General features: G+C 38.5%; 1 protein-coding gene across 1 annotated transcript in view; it reads left to right on the forward strand.

Annotated features, from left to right (window-relative positions):
• LOC139154299 (uncharacterized) overlaps positions 1-26,253 on the forward strand; it is a 1,065,525-nt gene that overhangs the window by 450,035 nt on the left and 589,237 nt on the right. The gene's annotated exons all lie outside the window — the stretch shown is intronic.

Raw genomic sequence — 26,253 nt, forward strand, 5'->3', positions numbered from 1 at the left:
TTTGTTAAGATAATAATTGGTTAATGGTTCAACTATTTTTTTTTTATGCCAATGAAAATAATATACCGGTAAGTGATTTGCAATAAAATATATGCTTAGTTGTTGAAATTGTTGGAAGTGTATTTTTAAGCTACCACATTTATTTTCTACCATTTTTTCTCACAAAATAGAATATTTTGGAAGAAATCATTGATTTCATGTGTTTTGTGAGGAGTAACATTGCACAACTTAAAAAAAATTACCTAGAGCTCACTAAAAAAATTCTTTTTTTAAAAAAGTAGTTTTTATTAAGTACTTTTAAAAAGAGATATTGCATATAACATATAAAGAGGCACGAAAAAATAACAAACTAAGGAAAATACCAAAAAAACCCAATATACATACATATATGCAACATCTTACAAGCCTACATTCAAAAAAGAAAAAACATAACCACTCTATCGTACTTCGTAACTGAACACCTTTGAAACATATTAGTCATTTTTATTAAGCAGTCTAATGTATCATTATGTTTCATGTCACAATTGTTCTCAATATCTAACTAAAGGTAGTAGTAGTAGCAGCAGCAGCAACAATAATAATAACAACAACAATGATAATAATAAATCAGAAAAAACAATAAGAGGGTACTATTTACCCTTCATTCATTTAAAATTATTTATCTCTATTTCTATTATTATTTCCCTCATTTACATATCTTTTTTTTTTATTTTTTGTATTTACCTCTGTACAACATGTCTTATTTCATCTTGTTTTTACTATTCATCCAATCATACAGTTTCTCTCAAATTATATAAAAATCTGTTTCCTCTTTTTCCTTTATTCGCATAGAGCTTTTCCTTTTATTATTTTTCTGGATTCCTATATTTGTTAAAGTATTCTAAAGTACTCTTAAAGTTAAAGTATTCTAAAGTACTCTTCTGACACAAGAAACTATATATTTATAGTTATGCTGAACAACAACAATGATAATAATAAATCAGAAAAAACAATAAGAGGGTACTATTTACCCTTCATTCATTTAAAATTATTTATCTCTATTTCTATTATTATTTCCCTCATTTACATATCTTTTTTTTGTATTTACCTCTGTACAACATGTCTTATTTCATCTTGTTTTTACTATTCATCCAATCATACAGTTTCTCTCAAATTATATAAAAATCTGTTTCCTCTTTTTCCTTTATTCGCATAGAGCTTTTCCTTTTATTATTTTTCTGGATTCCTATATTTGTTAAAGTATTCTAAAGTACTCTTAAAGTTAAAGTATTCTAAAGTACTCTTCTGACATAAGAAACTATATATTTATAGTTATGCTGAACTTAAAGTAAATATGACTATAACAAGTGAAAGAAATGAATCTTTGGGCATAGTTAGGAGTTTTGGGAAACCTACCAATAAATGGGAATATCTTCAGAGCTCCTCCAGTCGGGAAGGGAGCCAGTTTATTAAAAGAATTACATTAAGCTCACTAAAACTCTTCAAAAGATTTCTTGCACCAAAGTTTCATATTTTCTATTGGGAACAAACTAAACAATATTATTATCTGGTCTGCACTGCGGGGAAACAGGGAGCTTTACTATGGGTTATCATGAGCAAACAAAACCGAGCCTCATGTCATCGTCTGAAAATTGTTGGCCATTCCATGATCATGCACAGGAATGCAGGCAGGGGACTAGACAGTGGTAAACCACATGGGAGACCATACCACGTAGTTGCATGTTTTATACATGTTGAAAGTAGCTTTTGGTTGTTCTTATCTTTTACTTTTGTTGTAAACCTCAGTTCATTTTAAGCTTTAGCTTTCCAGACTTTATTTTTGACCATAGAACTTCATCAATGACTTGGATGAGGGGATAGATGGGGAACTTATCAAATTTGCAGATGACACCAAAGTGGCAGGAATAGCCAACTCTCCAGAAGATAGGCTCAAGATACTTAAGGGTCTTGGGAAACTTGAACATTAGACGCTATCATACAAAATGAAATTCAATGGTGAAAAAGTAAGGTTCTACATAATCCCCACTCAGTCAAGGACCTTGGAATACTAATAACTAAAAATCTTTTTTTTTTAAACTTTTTTTTTTCAATATTTTTTTATTAATTTTCTTTAAAATAACACACAGACTTACAAACATTTAACATACAGTATAGGGATGTATCATCCCTGCTTTTCTCAAAAGTATAAATGCAGATACAGAAAAAGGAATACATGATTAAATACCTAATTCAATGCTACTAATACAAAAAATATCTAATAATAAAAAAAAGAAATTAATATCATAAAAAAAATTTCTAACTAGTTTCAAGTCAAAAAATCTTAAAAAACAGAAACTTTCTATTCTATCTATATAAACTAAATCTAATATAAATCTCAATGAGAAAAAATTATCTAAAGTACTCTTCTTTCTTTATTTTTTATTCTTATCTATCCATTCATAAACATTGTTCCATGTTTCAATAACTAAAAATCTAAGTGCCAAAGCCCACTGCAACAACATCGCTAAGAAGGCCTCAAGAGTTGTTAATCTAATCCTATGTAGAATACCCTACAAAACTAGATTTACAATCCTGGGTCTTGAAAGCTTAGAATTACAACGCCTTAAACATGATATAAGTATTGCCCACAAGATAGTATGCTGCAATGTCCTGCCTGTCAAAGACTACTTCAGCTTCAACCACAACAACACAAGAGCCCACAAAAGATTTAAGCTTAATATTAACCGCTCCAAACTTGACTGTAAAAAATGACTTTAGTAATCGGGTTGTCGAAGTGTGGAACTTGTTACTGAACTCTGTACTATCATCCACTAACTCCCAACATTTTACCCTTAGACTATCAATGGTTGACGTCTCCAGATTCTTAAGAGGTCAGTAAGGAGCATACATAAGTGCACTAGAGTGCCTTCTGTCCCCTGTCCTATAGTCTCTCCTATATCTCGTATTTTTTCTTTACTATATCCTCTATAACCTTCATTGTGTATTATTGTGTATTGGACTAACTAACTAACTAACTAACTAACTAACTAACTAACTAACTAAATAAATAAATAAATAAATAAATAAATAAATAAATAAATAAATAAATAAATAAATAAATAAATAAATAAATAAAATATAGGTAAGAAAAACAAAATGCACAGGTACAGTAAATGTGGTACATTGCTCAACAGTAGTAACTGTGAGAGGGATCTTGGAGTCCAATTGGACAACCATTTAATATGAGCCAGCAGTGTGAAGCAGCTGCCAAAAAAGGCCAGCACAGTTCTAGGCTGCATCAACAGAGGGATAGAATCAAGATCACATGAAGTATTAATACCAGTTTATAGGGCCTTGATAAGGCCACACTTGGAATACTGCATTCAGTTTTGGTCGCTATGATGCAAAAAGCATATTGAGACTCTAGAAGAAGTGCAGAGAAGAGCAACAAAGATGATTAGGAGACTGGAGGCTAAAACATATGAAAAATTGTTGCAGGAATTGGACATGGCTAGTTTAATGAAAAAAAGGACCAGGGGAGACATGATGGCAGTGTTCCAGTATCTCAGGGGTTGCTGCAAAGAAGAAGGAGTCAACCTATTCTCCAAAGCACCTGAGGGAAGAACAGGAAGCAATAGGTGGAAACTAAACAAGGAGAGAAGTAACTTAGAACTAAGGAGAAATTTCCTGACAGTCAGAAAGGTTGAACAGCTTGCCTCAATTCCCCAACACTGGAAGATTTAAGCGGATGTTGGATAATCATCTGTCTGAAGTAGTGTAGGGTTTCCTGCCTAAGCAGAGGGTTGGACTAGAAGATCTTCAAGGTCCCTTCCAACTCTGTGGTTGTTATTGTTGTTGTTGTTATTGTTATTGTTGTTGTTGTTGTTCTTCTTCTTCTTACTACTACTACTACTACTACTACTACTACTACTACTACTACTACACTGAAGTTCCAATATGGTTTCAGTCAAGCCAGCTTCATGGTTGATAAGTAATATATTCTCTTCAAATATGTTAGATAAGATAATAGCGGATGGCAAATTACCTAGATCATGGACAGAAACTTTAATAACATTAATACATAAAGTGGGAAGAGAAAAGGAAAAAATTGAAAATTATAGACTAATTTCATTATTAAACGTAGATTATAAAATCTTTATATCAATATATGCATTTAGGCTTAAAAATATTATAAATGAAATAATACGTGAAGAGCAGAATGGATTTCTACCAGGTAGACAAATTAAAAATAATTTGAGGACAATCATAAATACTTTAGAATATTAGATTAGATTAGATTAGATTTATTGGACTTATATGCCGCCCCTCTCCGCAAACTTGGGGCGGCATATATTACGAACAACACCCAGAAAAACAAATGGCACTGGTATTTCTTGATGCCAAAAAAACATTCGATAACATAGAATGAGTTTTTATGAAAATAAGTTGAACATGGGAACTAATTTTTTTAATATAAAAGACACCATTTATTCAAATCAATCAGCGAAGATTATAATAAATAATGCACAAACAGAAAGATTAGAAATACAAAGAGGAGTTAGACAAGGTTGCCCTATATCACCATTTTTATTTATTTTAGCACTAGAAATCCTATTAATAAAGATAAGAACAAAAAATGACATAAAAGGATTACAGATAAAAAAAGAAATATACAAAGTCCAAGCATTTGCTGACGATGTATGGAGTCTTTATAATAGAAGATCCTTTGACATCAATATTAAAATTAATAGATTTAATATAAGAATATGGGAAAGGACTGAAAATTAATAAGAAAAAGACACAAATACTTACAAAAAAACATGATGGATTTACAGATAAAACAATTGGAAAAACTAACAAATATAAAGATAACCAAAAAAGTAAAATACTTGGGTATTTGGATTTCAGCAAAAACCATATCTTTAGAAAATGATAATTATATAAAACTCTTGTCTTTTGCAAATAACTCAAGACCCACCTATATCACCAGGCATGGGGGAACTGAGACACCTCCCCCAGGCTTTTATATTTTATGTTTGGTATGCATGTGTTGTATGGTTTTAATTGTTGGGGATATATATATATATATATATATATATATATATATATATATATATATATATATATATATATATATATATATATTAGATTTGTATTAGAATTATATTGTTTTTGTTATTGTTGTGAGCCACCCCGAGTCTTGGGAGAAATTCCTTTTGAAATATGGACTGACCACAAAAACTTTGAAGCATTAAAGTCCTCTCAAAGGCTCTCTCCTAAGCAAGTACGATGGGCCCAATACTTCAGACGTTTCAATTTTACGCTGAAACATATCCCAGCTGGGAAGAATTACATGGCTGATGCTTTGTCACGAAAACCACATACCACAGTACAATAGTAAGAGAGAGGAAGAAGTACATTCAATCACCCCATGTCTCTCCCCCTCTCCTGAAAGTGAGGAGAAAGCTGCATCTGTCCTTACCCGAGACAAACCCAGGAGACAGCCTCCACCAGGAAAAGGGGAGTGGGAGAAAAAATTGAAATCAGTTTTGCCCACTGACCTGTGGTTTAACAACCACAAAGAAATCTGAGGGAAGGGTTGGCTTGGAAGGGAACCAAACTGTATGTGCCTGCCAGCTTGCGATTAGATATTCTCCAACGGAGTCATGACCCCAGACTAGGGGGCCACTTCGGGTTCCTGAAAACATTGCACCTGGCGCGGAGACAATTCTGGTGGCCCAGAATGAGAGCAGAAGTCAAAGATTATGTGAAAAGTTGTGCCACCTGCACCACCAGAAAGCATAGGCCTGGAAGGCCCCCTGGATTACTGCAGCAGGTAGCCAGCCCTACTAGGCCCTGGGAAGAAATAGCGATGGACTTCATAGTGGAACTCCCTGAGAGCAAGGGAAACACTGTTATATGGACCGTAATTGATTTATTCTCCAAACAAGCCCATTTCATCGCTTGCTCAGGGCTACCTACTGCCAGACACTTGGCGAAGTTATTTCTAAAACACATTTACAGGTTGCATGGAATCCCCCGCAGGATCATATCAGATCGGGGGGTTCAATTCACTGCCAGATTCTGGAGAGAATTTGTTTGCACCATTGGTTCCAGCCAAGGACTTAGTTCTGCGTTCCACCCTTCCACAAATGGAGCAGCAGAGAGAGCTAACATCCTAGTGGAACAATACCTTAGATGTTATGTGAGTTACCAACAGAACGATTGGGCAGAATTGTTGCTATTCGCAGAAGTATCTTACAACAATTCTGTACACAGTAGCATGGGACTAACTCCTTTCCAGGTTACCAGTGGTTGGGATTTTGTTCCCATGCCGGAACTACCTACAGAACCTCCCTTGTCCATCACGTTGGCAGAGTGGATGGAGAAACTGAAGAGAGGATGGGAGGACACAACGAAGGCGCTGGTCGTGGCAGTGCAAGCCTACAAAGAGCAAGCAGATAAACACCGATCTCCCCAACTCCCTTTTAGAATGGGAGAAATTTTTTTCCTATCTACCAAGTACATTCGGTTGAGGTTGCCTAGCAAAAAGCTAGGTCCAAAATTTCTGGGCCTTTTCCCAATTGTGAAAGTAATCAACCCAGTCACAGTGCAGCTTGTGTTGCCTACCATCCTAGGGAGGATCCACCCTGTATTTCACTGCAGCCTGCTTAAGGCGGTGATCGGGTCCAACGTTAGGCCACATGCACAGCCACCCCCTTCCTCTGATGTGACCCAGGGAGAATCCTACTATGAAGTGGAAAAATTTTTGGATTCCTGCATTTTTAAAGGAAATTTACAGTACCTAATTCATTGGAAGGGGGTACCCTCTATCAGAGAGTACCTGGGTAAAAAGTCGGGATGTCAAGGCTGATAGGTTAGTTAGGCAGTTCCATGAGAATTACCCAAATAAGCCAAGGGTTCCCGGAGGGAGGAGGTAAAATATTTTGGAAGCAGTACTGCCCTGATGCTTTATTGTTCCAGGAGATGGGAGTTTGGGGAAGAGGGGCCGCCTGTCAGGCCACCTGACACAGTAACAGCAATAGGGTATGGGAGGAGTGAGAGAGAGAAATTGGCACCATGGCACATTCTTTGTGCAGGGACCTAGATCAAGGAAGAAGCCAGCATTCCCTTCCATGGATTGGTACATGTGATTCACTTGCGGGTGTGGGGTTGTGGTAATGAACTTTAACCTAAATAATTACAGAAGTGAATTCCACTGTTGGTATTTCATGGCAAGAATCCAGACATGGGGCTGATAATAAATGGAACTTTTCTGTGTTCACACAGCAGTGGTTTGGGATTTATTGCTCAGATGTTAGCTGGTTTGCTGACACCTGACTTGAGAGCCTAGATAATCGGCTTCTTCCAAGGACCATTGGAGCTGGAGCAACATCAACTTCTCGACAACCTCCACCACAAAGGGAAGGTTGGAGATTGGTTGATACTTGTTAAGAATGGCTGGGACCAGGGAAGGCTTCTTGAGGAGGGGACGCACGAGTGCCTCCTTGTAAGGAGCTGGAAAGGACCTCCTCCTCAAAGAAGCATTGACAATCTCCTGGACCCAGCTCTGTGTCACCTCTCTGTTGGCAGAGACGAGCCAGGAGGGATCAAGTAAACAGGTGGGGGAACTCACAGCTCCAATGGTCTTGTCCATTTCATCAGGTGTTGCCAGAAAGAAAACATTTTTGGCCTCCATTTTGGCAGCAACCGCCAGCACCAGTGAGAGTCAGGGAACTGTGTCTGAGACCGAAACCCAGGTCCTTGCCACGGTTGGGATTGCCCACCTCTGGACTGCCGGTGCAAGCAAAAGGAGGTGGGGAATCCCGGCGGGGGTGGCAAGCAAATGGGAAATCCCGGCGGTGGCCATCACAAGGCAGGGGAAATCCATGCTGTAGTAAGAGAGTGCACACCCAGGTAGAGAGCACATGCGCAGTAAGAGAACCCACACAACCAGGCTCAGTTTCGTAAGGTGAAAATGGTTTTTTACGAAGAGGCAAACAAATCTTGAAAAATTTGTATGAAGAGGCATTCGTAAGAAGAGGTATCACTATAATTTCTGGAACATTGCACTTTGATATGGCCCAAGAGCTAATCAATAAAAACTCATGTTATGTCAAACCATGACCATTATAGAGTATTTTTTTTTGGGGGGGGGGACTATTCAGAATTTAATATGAAATTCTGGAAGAAAAGGCATGCTTGCTATCTAACAGTTCTCAGTCTTTGTTCCAAATTTTTGCAGAACTCTTCCTTTTGTGCAATTAGTTGGAGATTTTTTTCTGTTGTTTTCCTATAAATTACAGAGAACAGAGAGAAATTAGATTCCTTGGGCATTTTTTACTTGAAACACTTACATTAAATAATATTAAATATAATTTCATGTCTTTGTGTGTAGTTGTGCATATAAAAATCCAATTTTTCTATTTCTGCTCGGACGATCAGAAGTTTCGGATTGTTATTTTTCCACCTAAAAGATGTCAAAGATTTTGTTAGGACCATTCTGATTGGATGGTGGCGAAGTGTCCCATGTTGCCAAGAGGCTGTGGCTGAATGTGGATTTTTTGACGAAAGGGCTGGGACCAATATCTAGGGGCCTTTTGGCGAGGGAGATAATGCAGCAGCCTATCAGCTGCTGCAGAAGAAAGAGCTTCATCCAACTGGCGGAGGCAAAATGACAAAATGACGAGGCCAGTTAGGATTTAAAAGCAAGAGCCCAGACTGCCTCCTACAGGCCACAAGAGGGACCGCTAAAGCATTCAAAGGCCCAGGGGAGGAAGTTCCCTTAGTGCTGACTGTGGAATTCTGGGAGTTGAAGTCCACTCGTTTTCAGGTTGCTAAGCTAGCCAGTTTTTTTCCTAACTTCTCTCTGGGTTTCCCCTCCCCCCCTTGTTTATCTGTTTGTGTGTGTGTGTGTGTGTGTGTGTGTGTGTGTCAAAGAGAAAGTGTTTTTTAACTCTTCAAAGTTCTGGCAACTAGTTTTCCACTAAAGTTGCATCAGCCCTTTTGTTTCAAAATAAAGTTTTTAAAATAAAGTTCAATCCATGTTGTCTTTAACTCAGCAGGCAGCTATTTCAGACCTCTAGCATTAACTGGCCCCTGAGATTTTGTCTCCGTGCCCACAAATGTCAGATTTATTTATTTCTTCAGCCACAATTGCCATGTATTCCCTCCAGGGTAAGTTTCCAGCACAGAGCTCCCAAACCTCTTGATTCAAGATGACTGATTTAATTCCATTTCTGCCCCTGCCATTAGGTGCCATAGAAGGATTATTTCACTTTCACTTCTCTCCAGAGAATCCCCCAAAGTTGAATTATCCAGGGATCTTTCCTGAGAGGTAGAATTATTACAATCAACATTTCAGCTCTGCTCTTGGGCTGAATACTCCAGGGGAGACTTTGGGCAGAGAAATAGGGAGTTTGGGGACAGGCAGAGGTCTGTGCTCTTGCATGTACATCTCTCTCCTTTCCAGGTGAGACTGTCTTTCAATCAGGAAAGCAGCTGCATAATATCCCACCTTGTTTAAATCCTTTGAATTCTTCTTTAGGAACAGGAAGGAGATTGATTGAGTCACCCCATGGATGATGGACCTCCTGCTTCTGGTTGTGGTGCTGCTTTTGTCCCATCCAGTCTCTGGAAAGGTGAGAAGGAAATGCCCAGTGAGTTTGGAGCACCAGGATGGAAAACAACCACTGAGCTTTTACAGCCCAGGAAACCATCTCATTGGTATAGTCACCACTGGAGGTGAAACGTTGCATCCAAAGTTGCTGTTCAACGTGGCTCCTTCTCTTCCTGATCCGTAAGTCATTCAGTGTGATGGAGTTGCACTCCCTCCCTTCTAAAACTCTCCTTATTTTATGTTTTTCTCTCATTTATTCCTATATTGTGAATATGTCTAATTTCCTGAATGATTTTGATTTCTACGGCTTCTCGTTTTTGTCTGATTTTGTGAAAGAGACTCAAAAAGGGGTCTGAGAAAAAGCTGAAAAGGCTGCAGATTATTTTCCTCTGTCTGTTCAATCCTTAATTTATCATTTGAATAATGAATTTTATTTGAAGTAATTGGGGAATCAGTTGTAGTTGCCGTACCTCAGTCGATTTCCATATTTGTGTAACTGATCATTGCTTTTGGTTCACTAGCCATGTGGAAGATTATACACTGCTCCAAAAAGTAAAGGGAACACTTAAACAACAGAATATAACTCCAAATCAATCAAACTTCTGTGAAATCAAACTGTCCACTTAGGAAGCAACACTGATTGTGTTTCTTTTCACATGCTGTTGTCAGCACATTCAACTTTGTACAGAACAAAGTATTCAATGAGAATATTTCATTCATTCAGATCTAGGATGTGTTCTTTGAGTGTTCCCTTTATTTTTTTGAGTAGTATATATTGAAAAAAGTATTTATTGTTGCTGTTGATTATAATAACATATTTTTTACAATAGGGATATTTATGGTTTTTTATTTGGCTTAAGATTAATTTTCAACATTCAACTGATCAACAAGAATTCCCAGTTCATGTACAACCACACACTTGGCTACAATATCCATGACAACTGTATGAGCACTTTCCGCACTTCATCTGCCTTGCTAGACATTCTCTCCACTGGAGAAGCCAATGTCCCCAACTACAGCTGTGGAAGGAAGGACAATCTTCTGACTCTTCTTGATTCATCTCTCAAGGAAATCTCTATCCAGATGTCAATATTAGGAGGCATCTACAAAGTCCCACAGGTTTGTGTCTATTCTTCTCCATCTGGTAAAAGTAAGTGGTGGATGATGGTAGTTGAGCAATAGATGCAATCATATTTTCTGCATGGAATTCAGGAACTGATTTCCTCCATGTTAGCAAAAATGTCAATGTTCTACCCCATTATGTTCATGTTGAGATTAATCATAAAAGGCCTGAAATGCAAGCAATGGCTTCCCTGGAGAAGACATTCTATCAACTATTTAATTGATCCAAAAATATCTCTAGTTGTTGGGGCCCCTATTGGCATCTTCATTTTAGAAAACAATACCTGCCCTATCCACTTGGATTGAAGTTGGCAACTAAAATATGGAATAAAAAGGGCTCTAGCAATTATGGACCAAATGGATTAGCAGATATTGTGGCTAAAATTTATGCCATGATCCTCTTAAACTTGAAGAAAAATGCATTCTTTGCAGAAGAACCAGAAGGTTTTAAGTAGAGTTAAAAGCTATGTAGATTTTAGAAGAAACAATGCATAAGTTAATGATCATCTATTGGCTCAAATTGGTCATGAAATATCTAATCTGTATCAGTGAGGTAAAACAAGGTGTGCAGGCTTTCTAGATGTTAGTGCAGCATTTGACTCAATGAACAGAGAAATAGGATGGAGAAAATGTATTGCCCTCCAAATGGAGCTCAGCCTGTTGGCCCTGATCGAAGCCCTTGTTGGAGAGGGAGGTTTGGGCTCAATGGGGCCACGAAAAGAAGGACCTATGCTTACCAAGCAGGGAAAGGAAAGATACATATTTGAATGCTTGTTATTCAGTATAGATATGAATGACTTATTAGGACTAATGCAGGATAAAAAAACAGATCATAAATAAATGTTATTTCATTTTTTGTCCAAAATTACTAAATCAGTGGACCAGGGAAAGGCAGTGCAAATAGTATACAGCACTTGGATTTCAGAAAGGCTTTGACAAAGTAAACCACCACCTATTTCTTGGTAAGCTAAAACTATATGAGATAGGCAGCCTTATGCCCAGATGGAGTCAGCTGGTGGTCCTCAATGGAATTATGTCTGCCTGGAGGGAAACCAGCAGTGGGGGACCCCCAGGTTCCATTTTAGGCCCAGGACTCTTAGCATCTTCATGAATGATTTGGGTGAGCGGAGAAATGGGGAAATAATCAAATCTGAAGACAACACTAATGTGGCAGGAATATCCAGCACCCCAGAAGATAAGGCAAAGATCCAGATGCATCTAGATAGACGTGAACCCCAACAAGATTAAATTCAATGTAAATAAATGTAAGGTTTTACAATTAGGGTAGAGAAACCAAATGTAAACTTACAGATTAAGTGAAATCTGCCTCAATTGTAGTAATTGTGAGAGGGATCTTGGAGTCTTAGTGGACAATCACTTAAAAATGGACCAACAATATTTGGCACCAGCCAAAAAAGCCAAAAACATTTGCATCAACAGATGGATAAAATCATGTGAAGTATTGACTTCCGGGGGTGGGGCGAAGCCGTTGCGATGTGCAGATTAGGGGCTCCTGATCTTTACTCAAAATTTTCCATTTTGTGACCATGATAACGGTGACAGTTCCTCACGATCGAGAGAGCCAACTGAAGGGGAAGTCTTGAGTGGTGGGTGGTCGTGCAAACACCCCCGGCAAGAGATGCAATCCCCTTGACCAGACAGAGAAAAAAGCTGAGGTCCTCCATCAGCCCAAAGGCCCAGCACACCGAGCGAAACATCGGGGAAGTCAAAAAAGAGCAATCAGTAGTATCAGCGAACGTGGCAAATACAGCTTTAATCTACTTACCCAAATTGGGTGAAAGTGTGAATTTGATGATTTTCTTCTTGAAAAATTGTGAGTCTCCTGAATTTTAAAAAGCGGTGAGCGTTCTGAGCGGAGCAAAGACACGAGAAAGGAAAAGGAATTTGAAGTTGGTGAGCAGAAGTGAATGGCAGACGGAGGACAGTGGGAGAAGTAGGAGAGTTGAGAGCAGAGAGTGAGGTGAGAAAACAAAATGACAAATCCCTGAAAACCCCCTGTGTTTCCTGAGGTGTGGACCTGTGTGGACCTATGGAACTGGTGGAACGTTGACCAACATCAGAAGGTGGGAAACGGAGTGATGGAGTGACAGAGATTGGTGCGACGATTGGAGGCAGCAAGGGATCCAGAGAAAGATCAACTGGCCTGATGAAGTGATTATTGATTAGTGATAATTAAGCACTGACTAGCTGAAGTGATAGACTGATAAATTAATATTTGAAATTTGGAATTGTGAGAATGTGACAAACATTATTTAAATTTGAATATAATTAAATTAATTTAATTTTAGAAATATATTCAATATTTAATATTGAGCACATCTATATAAATTTGTGAATATTAAGTGATATTAACGATAGTATAATTGATATTAATTTGCATTAATAACTTTATTATATGTGTATTTAATATATATTTATATACTATTATATACTATTTAACATTTAGACTTGGGTTTACCACTACGAATATTGTTTATATTTTTGATGATATTGTGTAGTTAGGTGGATAGGATAAGAACAGCATAGAAGAATTGTCTCAAAGTATCTACACCTAATTGACTTATAACTGATCAAGTTTAGATCCAATTGTTATTTATTCAAAAACCTTGAAGAGAAGCACTGAGTATTAAGAATAAGATACTAAGAAAATGTGGAAAATTTCTTTAACTATATCAACAACTTTTACTAAAACAATTAAAAAAACAACTCCATCAGGAAGCCCAAACGTCTCAAGCTCTAAATTAAACACCGAGATGGCAACCACAGATAAACAGGGTCAGCTACCTACCTTACATTCGATACAGGCCTCTCTAGAACTAATACAAGAATTTATGGCAAGAAGCCAAGAATCAGCAGTTATAACACAAGAAACAATTAAAAATCCAGGAAGAAACTAACAAAAACTTTGACAAAATGGCGGGGAAGATCAAAGGGTTGGAGGCTAGAATGGAAGGGGTCCAAGAAGCTATAAACAATCATGAACAAAGGATCAAAAATATGGAAATTAACACAGTTAAAATAGATGACAAGATTGAACACACAGAAGGAAGACTGAAGGCAGCAAACTGAGGGCACAATTGCGGTTTTAGAAATGGAAAAATCCTCATATTTTCTCCGTTTTCGAAATGTGCCAGAGCAAGCAGAAGATCTACCAAGTAAAATGGTGCAGATATTAACAGACAATTTACAATTAGATAAAGAGGAAGTTACAAACCACATAGATGAAGTCTACAGAATCCAGACTAATTATGCAAAGAAAAATAGAGTCCCGAGAGAGGTACACATACACTTTACTAAAAAAACCAGTCTGATATGAAATCTACAGATGTACGAGAAACAAACAGATAATGTTTAATGACAAAGAGATAATCACACTAAAACAAATACCAAAAAGAATCAGAGAGAGATGTAGGGATTTCCATTACCTAATGGCAAAATTGATGAGAAGAGAGATACCATTTAGGTGGTTAATACCAGAGGGACTGCTAATAACCTGGAAAGAAAAAAAAATCAAAGTAGACTCATTTGAAAAAGCGGATAATTTTATATTTCAACATCTAGAAGGAGATAATGGAAACAGGAAGAGCGAGAAGAAAGGCAATCAGATGACAAAAAAGAGAAAAATAATAGATTAAGAAAGGAAGAAGAGTAACAACAAGGGCGGCAGTGAAAAAACAATAATAATAAGAAGGAAAGAGAACAACATGCAAATAAATAAAGAAATAAATACATAATCTTTTTTTAAAAAAATCTCAAACTCTTTTCAGTGAATATAAACAGTTTACATTCCATTATTAAAAGAAAACAAATGATGAATAAACTACAGAAAGAAGAGGCAGATATAATATATCTTCAGGAAATCCATATTAGGAATCAAGATTGAAATTTACTACAAAATAAAAAACTGGGGAAATTATTTACTGCCTTAGCAAACACACACAAAAAAGGTATAGCAATATATGCCAAAGAAAGATTACAAACCGAATTAATATACGCAGACCCCGAAGAAAGAATTCTCAATTTGAAAATTAACATTGGACATAAAACAGCAGTCTTGATGGTGTTATATCCCCAAACACAAACCAGACAAAAATTTATCAAAAAGTATCAGATCAAATAATACAATCAGGAGGATATATATATATATATATATATATATATATATATATATATATATATATATATATATATATATATATATATATATATATATATATATTTTGTAGGAGACTTCAACGCAATACACAATGCACAAAAAGACTACAAAACAGCTAAGAAAAAGACCCAAGAAAGAAAACCTTGTTTGAAATGGTAAGAGAAATCAAACTATTAGACTTATGTAGAGAAAGGCACATGAAAGAAACGGACTACACTTTTTTCTCACCACCTCAAAAATCATAGTCAAGGATTGACATGACTTGGGGAGATAATGTTTTTGATAATTGTATAGAAGAAGTCGAAATTGGACCCAATATATGGGCAGACCATCACCCAATTATAATTAAAATAAAAGAACCTAAACAAGATTTTTTTCAAATGGTCCTTAAATCAGACACTACTCAAAGAAAAAGAATACACTGAGCACATAAAAAAGGAATTAATTTTTTTTTCAAAACAATTGGAATGAACAAACATCTATACAAAATTTATGGGACACCATGAAAGTGTATATAAGAGGAGTGACAATATCACATTCAGTTAAATTAAAAAAAAATAAAACTCAACAACTAAAAGAATATCAAACAAAAATTAAACAAATAGAATTAGATATGCAAAAAGACATATTAAATGAGGATTTAAAAGAGGAAAAAGATAAACTTAAACACAAAATTAACTTAATAACACAAGATGAAATGGCGTTTAAATTAAAAATGGCCAAGCAAAATTATTTTGAAAACACAAACAAACCTGGTAGATGGCTAGCCTATAAACTTAAAAAAGAAGAACGATATATACAATTTTTAGAAGAGGATAAAGGAAACAAACAAGTTACAATAGACACAAAAAAACAAATTGTTATCAACTACTTGAAGAACTATATAAAAAAGAAGTCAAACCAATAGAAGATCAAAAAAACATATATATCAAAAACACATATAGGAGAATTAGTGGGTATGGATAGAAGAATACTAAATAAGAAAATTACTATGATAGAACTAGAAGATGTAATAATGAATCAGAAAAATAACAAATCACCAGGGACCGATGGCATCCCCAGCAAATTCTATAAAGAATTTAATACTATTTTAGGAGAACTTCTATTAATTGCATACAATGAGGTATTAGAAAAAGGACTACTACCTAAATCCTGGACAGAAGCAACAATAAGCTTAATACCAAAAAGTGAGACAGAAAAACACAAAATACAGAACTATAGACCCATATCCCTACTGAACATAGATTACAAAATATTTATGAGTATTATGGCAAATAGATTAAAACCAATCTTAAACAACAGAATACACATAGACCAAAATGGCTTCCTACCGGGTAGATTTATTAATACAAGGACAATTTTGGATGTACTAGAATTCTATGAAACACACTCGGAAAAACAAATGGCCCTTATTTTTCTAGACGCTCAAACAGCGTTTGATAATTTGAATTGGGAATTCATAAAAGAACTGATAAAACAAATGAAATTCAGCCCGAAATTTACTACAATGATTGAATCTATCTACCAAAAACAATATGCAAGAATCACAATTAATGGGGATATAACTGAACTATTCCAAATTGAAAAAGGGATGCCGACAGGGATGCCCACTATCACCTTTATTGTATATTTTAGCCAGCGAGACAATGTTAAATCAGTTTAGGTCAAACCCAAAAATACAAGGTCTGAAAATTAAAAAACAAGAATTTAAATTGCAGGCATATGCAGATGACCTAGTTTTTATATTAGAAAACCTGATGGAATCAGGAAAACATATAATGGAGGAGGTAAAGGAATATGGAAACATAGCAGGATTAAGAATAAACATGCAAAAAACTAAAATTATAACAAAAAATATGAATAAGGAACAAGAACATAAATTATAAGATATGTTGGAAATTAAAACCACCAAAAAGGTTAAATACCTAGGCATTTCATTAACAAATAAATGTTGTACAATTAAAGAAAATAATTATGAGGTATTATTGATTAAAAAAAAAAGAGAAGCAATTAACTGATTGGAATAAACTCCAAATTTCTTTATTAGGAAGAATAGCAACGATAAAAATGACAATTTTTTCCAAAATTCCTCTATCTCTTCCAAACGATACCTATAAAATTAGATAATCAATTTTTTTCCAAATTAAACAAAAAAATCTCCAAATTTGTATGAAATAATAAAAAACCTAGAATAAGAATGAAATGGCTACAAGATAAAACTAAACAAGGAGGATTGGGTCTACCAGATTTTAAAATCTATTACCAATCAGCCATTCTTCTTTGGATCAAAGATTGGATAGAAATTAAACATGAAAGATTACTAACATTGGAAGGCCACAACATGTTAACAGGATGGCATAATATGCTTTGGAACCAAAACAAAAAAATCCCAACATATTTCAAAAATCATTTGATTAGAGACTCTTTGTTAGCAACATGGCTAAAAATAAAAAAAAGAACACTACATAAAAATTCCCAGATGGTACTCCAGCATGGAAGCCTTGACACACCCTAATACAACACAATTTTAAAAAATGGTAACCTACAATCAAATAGTAGATGCAGAAGGGAATATTAAAACAAGAGAATGCTTATTAGAACAAAACATCAAAATTGAATGGTGGCCTTATACGTTAATATATTCAAAATGGCAAAATGATTAAAAAAACGAAGGGATATAAGAAAAAGACACGGACTTTGATAACGTGATATTAGGAGGAGAATTTTATTACAAAAATATATAACTTCTTAATACATTATGAAATGGAAGTAGAACTGGTGAAAGGGAATATGACTATCTGGGCAAGAAACATCGGGCATAACATATACATTGATCAATGGAAGGCAGTTTGGAAAAAAAATTAAAATAACCAAATCAACAGCATACATAGAAATGTTTTACAGGTGGCATATATCACCATCAAGACTAGCCCAAATTATCCTAAATTAAAACCAAATTGTTGGAGATGCTCCAACACTAACGGAACATTTTTTCACATGTGGTGGACTTGTCCAAAAATTTAAAAAATATGGAATAAAATCAGAAAATGGATACATGAAATTATCAATGTTAAAGTACAACTCAAACTAGAGATCTTCCTACTAAGAAGAGTACTATTTAATACAACACTTAATTACGGTAACCAGGATTACTATAGCACAAAATTGGAAGAAAGAAGATTTACCAATGGAAAGAGACATGATTTAAAAAATACTCGATTGTGCAGAATATGACACACTAACATAAAAACTTAAAAACAATAAACAAATACGAGATAAAGACACATGGAAATTTTTTTATAACTGGGCAAAAAAAGGAAAAAAAGAATAGCTGTACAAAATAAAAAGTAAAAGAAAGTACAAATATAAACCAAATATAGATGAACAACACTTTGTTTATTTGCTGATAGATTCTTTTTACTTGTATTATTATTATTATTATTGTTAATAATATTTATATAATTTACGCTGATATGGTAGACTGTGAATATAGAACAATACAACATGTAAAGGAATAGTTGGGGAGGGGGGAGGAAAGGGGATATATATTGTAGTGTCATATAACAGACATCTTACAGTTGTACTTACGAATAGTCAATACAATGCTCTGTTTTTATGTTTTTAATATGTAAATAACTTAATAAAATCTATTTTTAAAAAAATCATGTGAAGTATTAGTGCCACTTTATAATGCCTTGGCAAGACCACACTTGGAATACTGCATCCAATTTTGATCACAATATTATTTTAAAAATGTAGAGACTAAAATGATTAAGAGTCTGGAGATTAAAATATATGAAGAACAGTTGTAGGAATTGGGTATGTCTAGTTTAGTGAAAAGGACTTTGAGTGACTGAGAGGAAAATGTAAAGATGGTTTCTTTTGTGTAAAGAAGGGAATCAAAGTGAAGCCATATTGTGTTATCAAGTTGTTTTTTATACTCAAATGATGTTTCCTCTGTACCATTATATAATCATGCGTGTGAAGCAGTATTATGAACACAAATTGTATTTTTAGCTCATTGTGTGAAAAACAGGATATAAAAACGGGGCTAGTCCCTAAGCAATCGGAAAAACCACATAAAGAACATATGCCATTGCTCATGTCATGACTTATGGGAGTGTTCAGTATACTTGGGAGTCACATATGAATTGTTGATTTGGAGGTGTGAAGATGTCAATTGCCTTCTTCAGGGGTGATTCTCTACCTGAGTTGGCCTCTCCTTGATTAAGTAGATAGTAAGCATATAACTGGAGAAGAAGCTAAAAAAAGTCCTTCAGAAAAAATCTGGGATACAGAAACAGAAAAAGATGCACCAATCCTCAAAAATTATAATAGGCCCTTTATGGAATATAATACTTCAGTCGGCATTTCAATGTGATAATCTAATTGTGGTAAATTGTAAAGGTGGTACATTAATATTATTCACAATATTTATAGTTTTTAAAATTTATTCTTTTTAATCTTTATTATACAATCTTGCTAATATTCTGTCTTTAATATTTCAAACAATGTCTAACTACAAATTGTTCTAATACATTCATGAGAAGCAGGTTGAATTTATTAAAATCTAATATTTTGAATTTGATCTGACCCAAATATGACACAGCATTTTCATTGCTTTTTCAGATCAGACATGGAGTTGCTTCAGAGGCTATGAGTGATAAAAGCAAATTCCCCTTTTTCCACCGAATTGCCCAGAAAGAAGGAACCCAGAACCCAGCCGTTGTCCAACTGCTCCTCCATTTCAGATGGACCCTGATTGGCCTCTTTGCTTCAGACACCGAGAAGGGAGAGATTTTCATGACGACTTTCCCTCCTGTGCTTGTCAGGAATGGAATTTGTGTGGTTCTATCACAACAATTCGCAAGAACAGGATATACAGCCTATCTCAGGGATGCCCTCTCTAAGGGAAGACGAGCCAATGTCTTTGTTCACTTCATGGAACGTGAGTCCCTTTGGGACAGAATTCTTCCTTTCCATTTAACATTTCTGCGCTTGCCAGGACTCATTGAAGAGAAAGTCTGGATCCTCACAACTTTTGAAACATATATAATAAACAAGCGCAGACTTCTCAAATACATCCACAGTATTTTCCAGTTTGGTTTTCTGCCCAAAAGAAGCCCAAAAGATGAAGCCTATGAACCCCTTTTCTTTGTGGAAGAAAAGTCTCAAGATCTTAATTTTCTCTGTTCTCTTTCAAAGAACATCTTTTCTGTCAAAGACCGCAGAAGATGCATCCAGAAAGCCCCACTGGAGACCCAGGGGAAAAGGAACAGAAGAGGGATCAGAAATATCTATGACTTTTACACCCTCATAAAGACTCTGGTCCATGTCTTGAATGTCGCCTATTCCTCCAGATCTTGGAGGAGAAGGACGGAGGGAGAAAAGAGGTTGGGGTCTACAAGGCTGCAGCCGTGGCAGGTAGGGGGTCCTGATAGGGATCCATGAATCTCAGATCCTTTGGAGGAGGAATCCAGAGGAGAAGGAGGGGAACCACCTCAACAGATCTCCCCAATTTAATTACTCAGGGAATAATGATTCCAAAGCTCTCTCTGTGTGTGTTTGCCAAGTATTTTACTTCCACTCTGTGGGTGTGGCTTATTCTGTGGCTTGATGATCATGTGATTGTGTGAAAAAGTGGCTTACTAGCCATGTAACCAGGTGGTGTGTGTGGCTTCATGGTGATGTGATTCAGCAGGCGATACTTGGTGGTCATGTCATGGAACAATTAAAGATAATAGAATTTATTTATTTCTCTTTCTTTTTCTTTCTTTCTCATCTATTTCTTCCTTGTTTCCTCCCTCCCTCCCTCCTTTCTTTCTTTACCTCCCACCTATCCACCCAACCAACCTTTGTCTTCACTCCTCCCTCCCTTCTTCCTTTCTCTCTCATTCTCTTTCCCTCTTTCTTACATTTCCTCCATCCCACTCACCCATCCAACTTCTTCCATCCATCCATCCTTCCTACCTACCTACCTCCTTCCTTTCTCTCTCTTTCTCTTTTCCTCTTTCTTACTTTCCCTCCTTCCTTCCCATCCACCCATAAAACTTCCTCCATCCATGCTTCCTTTCCACCTTACTTCCTCCTTCCCTCCTTCCTTTCTCTTTTTCTTTCTGTTTCTGGGGTGCGGGCGACTCTGGGAGCAGGGGTTGGTGGTGAGTTACCTTGCTACCAGTTTGCTTCCTCCTGCAGAGTATTATTATTATTATTATTATTATTATTATTATTATTATTATTATTATTTAGATTTGTATGCCGCCCCTCTCCATAGACTCGGGGCGGCTCACAACAATAACAAAGACAATATAAGAACAAATCTAATAATTTAAAAAACACTAAAAACCCCATTATGAAAAGCAAACATACACACAAACATACCATGTATAAACTGTATAGGCCCGAGGGAGATGTCTCAGTTCCCCCATGCCTGATGGCACAGATGGGTCTTAAGAACATTATGAAAGGCAAGGAGGGTGGTGGCAGTTCTAATCTCCGGGGGGAGCTGGTTCCAGAGGGTCGGGGCTTTATTTGCTCCAGTCTCGATCCACAATGTTCCTTGGGAGGAATTCCTTTCTACACTACAAGATCACTACGCTCCAACCCCCTCCCGTTGCGCCCGCCGCTACAAATTTTACCATAGAAATCAAGCGGACGGGGAGTTGATTAACGAGTTTGTGGCGGCTCTTTGGAGAGTGGCATTATATTGTGAATTTGACAATTTAAACGATTACTTATTGGACAGGCTGGTATATGGGGTTAGGGACGGCCACCTCAAGCGCTGTCTCCTGGCTATTCAAGATTTGACATTCCAAGCTGCATTAGCGGAGGCTCGTGCTTTTAAGCTGTCAACTCAATCTTTGGCTGTCATGGACAGCAATGTTAATGTCACACAGAATGGGCTACCTGTTCAGGATAAGCCCAAGGGTCCCCAAGAGGTAGATGAAACTATAGTGCCCGAGGAAGAGGAAGTTTGCCGGTTGGCGGTGGGTCGAAACCACGATCCGCCCTCCGCCCGCCCCTGTCCCCCACTGTCACCTTGTCGGAGATACGGAGGAAACCATTTCAGGTCTAGTTGCCCTTTTCGGGACGCCGCGTGCCGGCGCTGTGGGGCGAAGGGACACATTGCAAGGGTCTGACATTTTCGCAGATCCCCACCACCGGGAGCCAGAGATCAGAGGGATTTTCCAGCTTTCAACTCTCGCTGGCAGAGGAAGTCTTCCTATAGTCGTCGGGAAGATTGTAATGCCATTTTCAGTTTGCCGCGTCCTGCACCAATGTACGTTCGTGAGACGTCTGTGTCAGTGGACAAGATTTCAGTGGAAGTCTTCCTGGGAAGGGCGGTTTGCTCCATGCAGGTGGACACTGGTTCGGCTCATTCTTTGGTTTCGTGGTCCACTGTGAAGCACTGTTTCCCTACTCTGAAGAAGTCTCGCCTTCAACCATGTCACTTGAACTTGAGGGACTACCAAAGAACTCCTATTCCAGTTCTGGGGGAGGGAAGGTTTGCAGTCCGTTTCAAGACTTTTGTGGGAAAATTACCATTGATTGTGGTTAATGGACCTTTTTCAGATTTACTGGGACTGGACTGGTTCAAATCGTTGGGGCTCTCTGTAACTGGGGTTAATGCTGTGAGGAAAACTTCGGGTTTTGACCAATTGGCTAAGGAATTCCCTACCGTATTTGATGAGAAGTTGGGATGTTACACGGGCTCCCCGATCTCGTTTAATTTGGATCCCCGAGTTCCGGCGGTGTGTTTAAAGGCCCGCCGAGTTCCAATTCCCCTGAGGCCAAAGGTGGATGCAGAGCTGGATCAATTAATTGTTCAGGGGGTTTTAGAGCCAGTGGATCAGGCTAATTGGGAAACCCCTGTAGTTATTGCAGTAAAAGGGGATGGTGGAATCCGCTTGTGTGGGGACTACAAGTGTTCCATTAACAAGGCTCTGGCCCATCACTCATATCCGCTGCCAGTAGTGCAGCAATTACTTCACTCCCTGGGGAATGGTCGGATTTTTGCAAAGCTTGACCTCTCGCAGGCGTATCAACAGCTTCCCGTGGACCCCCAGACGGCGGAGGCCCAGTCCATCATCACTCATAGGGTTTTTTTTAAGTGTCATAGGTTGCAATTTGGGGTATCAATTGCTCCGGGAATTTTCCAAGGACTTATGGAAAGATTATTGTATGGAATCGAGGGAACAGTACCCTACTTCGATGACATTTTGGTATCTGATAACACGGAGGAGGAATTAGGGTCGAGAGTTAGGGAAGTTTTGACCAAGTTTTGGGACGTGGGCTTAAAGCTTGAATCTAAAAAATGTGTTTTTGGAGTTCCAAGGGTGGAGTTTCTGGGGTTTACGATAGATGCTGAGGGAATTCATCCTACAGCAGAGAAGACAAGGGCGATTAGGGATGCCCCTAGACCACAATCCAAGGCTGAACTTCAGGCTTTTTTAGGTCTGTTAAATTTCTATGCGGTACTTATTCCGCATAAAGCATCTGTAGCGGAACCGTTGCACAGACTGCTGGATAAGCGATCTGTTTGGCATTGGGGAAAGAGAGAGGAGTTTGCTTTCGTGACGGTTAAAGACATACTTACCTCCAATAGTGTTTTAACCCAGTACTCACCCGCTCTTCCTTTAGTTTTAACGTGCGATGCCTCCCCGTATGGGGTGGGAGCGGTGTTAAGCCACAGGTTGCCCAATGGGTCGGAGGCTCCGTTGGCATTTTTCTCGCGCACCCTGGCCAAAGCGGAGCGGAACTATGGCCATATTGACAAAGAAGCATTGGCCCTCATAGCGGGAGTCCGCCGTTTCCATGACTATTTATATGGTAGGCATTTTGAGTTGGTGACGGATCACCAGCCTTTGTTAGGTTTGTTAGCTGGCAACCGGCAGAGCCCTATAGTTTTATCCCCGCGAATGTCTCGCTGGATAGTGTTCCTAACGAATTATAATTACACTTTAACCTATAGACCAGGGTGCCATATAGTGCATGCGGATGCGCTGAGCAGATGTCCTCTTTCAGACCTTCTTTTAGACCCTGCACCTACGTGTTCTGTCCTGACCCTATCTGAGGGACCCCTGCTATTGGCAGCGCCTGATGTGGCAAGGGAAACGGGGTGCGATCAGGTATTAGGAAGGATTAAACAGTGGGTTCTCCGGGGGTGGCCTGCCTCCTTTCCTTCGGAGGTGTTTGCTCCATTTTTTCATTGCCGCAATGAGTTTTCTGTGGAGAAGGGGTCTCTGCTTCGGGGAAGTAGAGTGGTGATTCCCCCGAGTCTTCGCTGTCAGGTTTTATCTCTTTTGCATAAGGAACACCCTGGCATCGTTCGCATGAAGGGGCTGGCCCGTGATTATGTCTGGTGGCCAGGTATAGATAGGGAGATTGAACAGCGGGTGGCTTCGTGTTCTTTATGCCAGGAGAATCAGCCTTTCCCTCCCGGTCTGAGCTGTTAGCTTGGAAGCCTCCTGCAGGGCCTTGGGTGTGGCTGCACATTGATCTAGCTGGCCCTTTCATGGGTCAAACTTTCCTGATTGTGGTGGATGCCCACTTTAAGTGGTTGGAAGTTGCCCACCTGCGGTCTACCCAGTCCCAGGCTATTGTTGAAGTGTTAGGTTCTTTGTTTGCCACACACGGGTTCCCTGACCTTTTAGTGTCAGACAACGGGCCACAATTTATGTTGGTATTGTTTGAATCGTTCTTAGTGGCTGCGGGCATTAGGCACGCGTTGGCATCACCTTGGCATCCGGCCAGTAATGGGCAAGCAGAACGTATGGTTCTCTCGGTCAAGGATGCCCTCAAGAAGATGCCACAGAGGTCCTGGCAACAGATATTAGCAGAGCTATTGATGGCCCAACATTCCACCCCCTGCGTGGCTACCGGGAAGACCCCGGCAGAAGTATTGATGGGTCGGAAGCTGAGAATTGCTCTAGACAGGCTGTATCCCTTGTACTCTCAGGCCGTGCAGTGGCCGGAGCCTCCGGCCAGGAAGATTGAGGTAGGTGATTCAGTGTATGTCCATTCATACACGGGCGGACGGAATTGGGAGAAAGCTACCGTAAGCCGGGAATTGGGACCCCGTTCATTCGAGACAGTGTTAGGGGATGTCCGCATATGGAGGAGACATCTGGATCAAATCCGTCTGAACAGGGCTGAACCTCCAGGGAATGTCGGGAATGACGACTGCCACGGGGACTCCCAGCGGGGGTTAAGTAATTCACCTTTAGCAGCCAGAGATCCAGGAAATTTATCCCTAGATAATTCCCAGCAAGAGGTGGTGCTGAGCCCGGGAATAGATCAGAGCGTACCAGTCCCTGAGTTATTGCCAGAGGAAAGCGCGGGGCCAAGGCGCTCCGGAAGAATTTGTAAAAAGCCCGCTTATTTAAATGATTATGTGTGTTCCAACGAAAGGGAAAGGAGTGAAGTGTCTGCTTGACAACCGCCGGCTACGAAGCGGCACTGATTGGTGTCTCTATCCAGGGTGCTGATTGGATGTGTATACGCAGATACAATGTAAGCGGGAAAGGTTACTGGATGTGGATTGGTGTTTACCTCAGCCAGCCCGGAGTATTTAAGGGCTGGTTTACAGCATAATGTTAAGTCTGTGCCTGCCGTTCCTGGTATGTTTTTAAATCCTAATAAAGGTTCCTTCACGTGACTTTCCGACTTTTATAGAGAGGACCGACCCCTGAGGTACCCCTCAAGTGAGCAACCTAGAGGTCAACCTCTGACCCCCCACTAACACCGACTGCGACCGACCGGAGAGGTAGGAGGAGAACCACTGAAGAACAGTGCCTCCCACTCCTAACCCCTCAAGCCTGCGCAGAAGGATAATAAATAAATAAATAAATAAATAAATAAATAAACCAACAAACCAACCAACCAACAAACAAACAAACAAACAAACAAACAAGGATTCTGGGAGCCCCTTTTCCAACTGACACTATCTCTCGATTGAGGAGGGGAGGATGCATCTCTCTTCCGATCACTGACACACATCACACACCAGCCTAAGATCTTCTCACTGTTACTCCAGGATGTCATACATGGAAAAACGAACTGTTACAGGAGAGGAGACTTTAGATGAACGAGAGAGAAAAATATCCTAAAAGGATGAGCTCTTTTAGAGCTGAGCCTGGAAAGCCGAGAAGTTCAGTCTCCCTTTTGTGGATTCTCTGAATGCAAAGACGGAGCAGGCATCAGTCAGAGAAGCTTTAACTGGGATTGCTGCAGAGAGGAGGGGTTGAGCTAGATGGTCTCAGGGCCTCCTCCAAATTTATAAAGGTCAAATTCCACAATGCTAATCACAAACCTATAGAGCATTTTCAATAAATTTAAATGTTTTTGCTTCTGAGCA

This window comes from Erythrolamprus reginae, chromosome Z, assembly GCF_031021105.1.
Source record: "Erythrolamprus reginae isolate rEryReg1 chromosome Z, rEryReg1.hap1, whole genome shotgun sequence".
Lineage (NCBI taxonomy): Eukaryota > Metazoa > Chordata > Lepidosauria > Squamata > Dipsadidae > Erythrolamprus > Erythrolamprus reginae.